This window comes from Rhipicephalus microplus, unplaced genomic scaffold (genome assembly GCF_043290135.1).
Source record: "Rhipicephalus microplus isolate Deutch F79 unplaced genomic scaffold, USDA_Rmic scaffold_88, whole genome shotgun sequence".
NCBI classification, from domain to species: Eukaryota; Metazoa; Arthropoda; class Arachnida; order Ixodida; family Ixodidae; genus Rhipicephalus; species Rhipicephalus microplus.
Window position 1 is genome coordinate 9,747 of NW_027464660.1, and position 6,061 is coordinate 15,807.

The window sequence follows — 6,061 nt, forward strand, 5'->3', positions numbered from 1 at the left end:
CACTCTCGGGAGGGCTCGAACCTCCAACCTTTCAGTTAACAGCCGATCGCGCTAGCCAATTGCGCCACGGAGACAGTCGTGCTCCACTCCCACCACCGTCAGAACATTTCTTCAGAGCTATCAGCCCAAAGGAAAAAAGCGCCGCACCACCACCGGGTGGGCTCGAGCGTCCAACCATTCGGTTAATAGCCCATCGCGCTAGCCAATTACGCCACGGAGACAATCGTGCTCAACTCTCACCACCATCAGAACATATCTTCAAAGCTATCAGCACAAAGAGAAAAGCAACACACCACTCCCGGGAGGGCTCGAACCTCCAACCTTTCGGTTAACAGCCGATCGCGCTAGCCAATTGCGCCAAGGAGACAGTCATGCTCCACTCTCACCACCTTCAGAACATTTCTTCAAAGCTATCAGCCAAAAGAAAAAAAAGCGCTGCACCACCATTGGGTGGGCTCGAACCTCCAACCTTTCGGTTAACAGCCCATCACGCTAGCCAATTGCGCCACGGAGACAGTCATGCTCCACTCTCACCACCGTCAGAACATTTCTTCAGAGCTATCAGCCCAAAGAAAAAAAAGCGCCGCACCACCACCGGGTGGGCTCAAACCTCCAACCTTTCGGTTAATACCCCATCGCTCTAGCCAATTACGCCACGGAGACAGTCGTGCTCCACTCTCACCACCATCAGAACATATCTTCAAAGCTATCAGCCCAAAGAAAAAAAAGCAACACACCACTCCCGGGAGGGCTCGAACCTCCAACCTTTCAGTTAACAGCCGATCGCGCTAGCCAATTGCGCCACGGAGACAGTCGTGCTCCACTCCCACCACCGTCAGAACATTTCTTCAGAGCTATCAGCCCAAAGGAAAAAAGCGCCGCACCACCACCGGGTGGGCGCAAACCTCCAACCTTTCGGTTAATACCCCATCGCGCTAGCCAATTACGCCACGGAGACAGTCGTGCTCCACTCTCACCACCATCAGAACATATCTTCAAAGCTATAAGTGCAAAGAAAAAAAAGCAACACACCACTCCCGGGAGTGCTCGAACCTCCAACCTTTTGGTTAACAGCCGATCACGCTAGCCAATTGCGCCACGGAGACAGTCATGCGCCACTCCCACCACCATCAGAACATAACTTCAAAGCTATCAGCGCAAAGAAAAAAGCAACACACCACTCCCGGGAGAGCTCGAACCTCCAACCTTTCGGTTAACAGCTGATCGCGCTAGCCAATTGCGCCACGGAGACAGTCGTGCTCCACTCTCACCACCGTCAGTACATTTCTTCAGAGCTATCAGCCCAAAAAAAAGCGCCGCACCACCACCGGGTGGGCTCGAACCTCCACCCTTTCGGTTAATAGCCCATCGCGCAAGCCAATTTCGCCACGGAGACAGTCGTGCTCCACTCTCACCACCATCAGAACATATCTTCAAAGCTATAAGCTCAAAGAAAAAAAAGCAACACACCACTCACGGGAGTGCTCGAACCTCCAACCTTTTGGTTAACAGCCGATCACGCTAGCCAATTGCGCCACGGAGACAGTCATGCGCCACTCCCACCACCATCAGAACATAACTTCAAAGCTATCAGCGCAAAGAAAAAAGCAACACACCACTCCCGGGAGAGCTCGAACCTCCAACCTTTCGGTTAACAGCTGATCGCGCTAGCCAATTGCACCACGGAGACAGTCGTGCTCCACTCTCACCACCGTCAGAACATTTCTTCAGAGCTATCAGCCCAAAAAAAGCGCCGCACCACCACCGGGTGGGCTCGAACCTCCACCCTTTCGGTTAATAGCCCATCGCGCAAGCCAATTTCGCCACGGAGACAGTCGTGCTCCACTCTCACCACCATCAGAACATATCTTCAAAGCTATAAGCTCAAAGAAAAAAAGCAACACACCACTCCCGGGAGGGCTTGAACCTTTAACCTTTCGGTTAACAGCCGATCGCGCTAGCCAATTGCGCCACGGAGACAGTCGTGCTCCACTCCCACCACCATCAGAACATATCTTCAAAGCTACCAGCCCAAAGAAAAAAAAGCAACACACCATTCCTGGGTGGGCTCGAACCTCCAACCTTTCAGTTAACAGCCCATCGCGCTAGCCAATCGCGACACGGAGAGAGTCGTGCTCCAATCACACCACCATCACAACATATCTTCAAAGCTATCAGCCCAAAGAAAAAAAAGCACCGCCCCGCCACCGCGTGGGCTCGAACCTCCAACCTCTCGGTTACCAGCCGATCGCGCTAGCCGATTGCGCCAAGGAGACAGTCATGCTCCACTCTCACCACCGTCAGAACATTTCTTCAGAGATATCAGCCAAAAGAAAAAAAGCGCTGCACCACCATCGGGTGGGCTCGAACCTCAAACCTTTCGGTTAACAGCCAATCGCGCTAGCCAATTGTGCCACGGAGACAGTCGTGCTCCACTCTCACCACCGTCAGAACATTTGTTCAGAGCTATCAGCCCAAAGAAAAAAAAGTGCCGCACCACCACCAGGTGGGCTCGAACCTCCAACCTTTCGGTTAACAGCCGATCGCGCTAGCCAATAGAGCCATGGAGACAGTCCTGCTTCACTCTCACCACCATCAGAACATATCTTCAAAGCTATCAGCCCAAAGAAAAAAAAGCAACACACCATTCCTGGGTGGGCTCGAACCTCCAACCTTTCTGTTAACAGCCCATCGCGCTAGCCAATTGCGCCACGGAGAGAGTCGTGCTCCAATCACACCACCATCACAACATATCTTCAAAGCTATCAGCCAAAGAAAAAAAAACCCCGCACCGCCACCGCGTGGGCTCGAACCTCCAACTTCTCGGTTACCAGCCGATCGCGCTAGCCAATTGCGCCACGGAGACAGTCCTGCTCCTCTCACAACCATCAGAACATATCTTCAAAGCTATCAGCCCAAAGAAAAAAAAAAGCAACACACCACTCCCGGGAGGGCTCGAACCTCCAACCTTTCAGTTAACAGCCGATCGCGCGAGCCAATTGCGCCACGGAGACAGTCGTGCTCCACTCCCACCACCGTCAGAACATTTCTTCAGAGCTATCAGCCCAAAGGAAAAAAGCGCCGCACCACCACCGGGTGGGCTCGAGCGTCCAACCTTTCGGTTAATAGCCCATCGCGCTAGCCAATTACGCCACGGAGACAGTCGTGCTCAACTCTCACCACCATCAGAACATATCTTCCAATCTATCAGCGCAAAGAAAAAAGCAACACACCACTCCCGGGAGGGCTCGAACCTCCAACCTTTCGGTTAACAGCCGATTGCGCTAGCCAATGGCGCCAAGGAGACAGTCATGCTCCACACTCACCACCGTCAGAACATTTCTTCAGAGCTATCAGCTCAAAGAAAAAAAAGCGCTGCACCACCATCGGGTGGGCTCGAACCTCCAACCTTTCGGTTAACAGCCCATCGCGCTTGCCAATTACGCCACGGAGACAGTCGTGCTTCACTCCCACCACCGTCAGAACATTTCTTCAGAGCTATCAGCCCAAAGAAAAAAAAAGCAACACACCACTCTCGGGTGGGCTCGAACCTCCAACCTTTCAGTTAACAGCCGATCGCGCTAGCCAATTGCGCCACGGAGACAGTCGTGCTCCACTCCCACCACCGTCAGAACATTTCTTCAGAGCTATCAGCCCAAAGAAAAAAAGCGCCGCACCACCACCGGGTGGGCTCGAGCGTCCAACCATTCGGTTAATAGCCCATCGCGCTAGCCAATTACGCCACGGAGACAATCGTGCTCAACTCTCACCACCATCAGAACATATCTTCAAAGCTATCAGCACAAAGAAAATAGCAACACACCACTCCCGGGAGGGCTCGAACCTCCAACCTTTCGGTTAACAGCCGATCGCGCCAGCCAATTGCGCCAAGGAGACAGTCATGCTCCACTCTCACCACCTTCAGAACATTTCTTCAAAGCTATCAGCCAAAAGAAAAAAAAGCGCTGCACCATCCTTGGGTGGGCTCGAACCTCCAACCTTTCGGTTAACATCCCATCGCGCTAGCCAATTACGCCACGGAGACAGTCGTGCTCCACTCTCACCACCATCAGAACATATCTTCAAAGCTATCAGCCCAAAGAAAAAAAAGCAACACACCACTCCCGGGAGGGCTCGAACCTCCAACCTTTCAGTTAACAGCCGATCGCGCTAGCCAATTGCGCCACGGAGACAGTCGTGCTCCACTCCCACCACCGTCAGAACATTTCTTCAGAGCTATCAGCCCAAAGGAAAAGAGCGCCGCACCACCACCGGGTGGGCTCAAACCTCCAACCTTTCGGTTAATACCCCATCGCGCTAGCCAATTACGCCACGGAGACAGTCGTGCTCCACTCTCACCACCTTCAGAACATATCTTCAAAGCTATAAGCGCAAAGAAAAAAAAGCAACACACCACTCCCGGGAGTGCTCGAACCTCCAACCTTTTGGTTAACAGCCGATCACGCTAGCCAATTGCGCCACGGAGACAGTCATGCGCCACTCCCACCACCATCAGAACATAACTTCAAAGCTATCAGCGCAAAGAAAAAAGCAACACACCACTCCCGGGAGAGCTCGAACCTCCAACCTTTCGGTTAACAGCTGATCGCGCTAGCCAATTGCGCCACGGAGACAGTCGTGCTCCACTCTCACCACCGTCAGAACATTTCTTCAGAGCTATCAGCCCAAAAAAAAGCGCCGCACCACCACCGGGTGGGCTCGAACCTCCACCCTTTCGGTTAATAGCCCATCGCGCAAGCCAATTTCGCCACGGAGACAGTCGTGCTCCACTCTCACCACCATCAGAACATATCTTCAAAGCTATAAGCTCAAAGAAAAAAAGCAACACACCACTCCCGGGAGGGCTTGAACCTTTAACCTTTCGGTTAACAGCCGATCGCGCTAGCCAATTGCGCCACGGAGACAGTCGTGCTCCACTCCCACCACCATCAGAACATATCTTCAAAGCTATCAGCGCAAAGAAAAAAGCAACACACCACTCCCGGGAGAGCTCGAACCTCCAACCTTTCAGTTAACAGCCCATCGCGCTAGCCAATTGCGCCACGGAGACAGTCGCGCTCCACTCTCACCACCATCACAACATATATTCAAAGCTATCAGCCCAAAGAAAAAAAAGCACCGCCCCGCCACCGCGTGGGCTTGAACCTCCAACCTCTCGGTTACCAGCCGATCGCGCTAGCCGATTGCGCCAAGGAGACAGTCATGCTCCACTCTCACCACCGTCAGAACATTTCTTCAGAGATATCAGCCAAAAGAAAAAAAGCGCTGCACCACCATCGGGTGGGCTCGAACCTCAAACCTTTCGGTTAACAGCCAATCGCGCTAGCCAATTGCGCCACGGAGAGAGTCGTGCTCCAATCACACAACCATCACAACATATCTTCAAAGCTATCAGCCAAAGAAAAAAAAACCCCGCACCGCCACCGCGTGGGCTCGAACCTCCAACCTCTCGGTTACCAGCCGATCGCGCTAGCCAATTGCGCCACGGAGACAGTCCTGCTCCTCTCACCACCATCAGAACATATCTTCAAAGCTATCAGCCCAAAGAAAAAAAAAGCAACACACCACTCCCGGGAGGGCTCGAACCTCCAACCTTTCAGTTAACAGCCGATCGCGCGAGCCAATTGCGCCACGGAGACAGTCGTGCTCCACTCCCACCACCGTCAGAACATTTCTTCAGAGCTATCAGCCCAAAGGAAAAAAGCGCCGCACCACCACCGGGTGGGCTCGAGCGTCCAACCTTTCGGTTAATAGCCCATCGCGCTAGCCAATTACGCCACGGAGACAGTCGTGCTCAACTCTCACCACCATCAGAACATATCTTCCAATCTATCAGCGCAAAGAAAAAAGCAACACACCACTCCCGGGAGGGCTCGAACCTCCAACCTTTCGGTTAACAGCCGATTGCGCTAGCCAATTGCGCCAAGGAGACAGTCATGCTCCACACTCACCACCGTCAGAACATTTCTTCAGAGCTATCAGCCCAAAGAAAAAAAAGCGCTGCACCACCATCGGGTGGGCTCGAACCTCCAACCTTTCG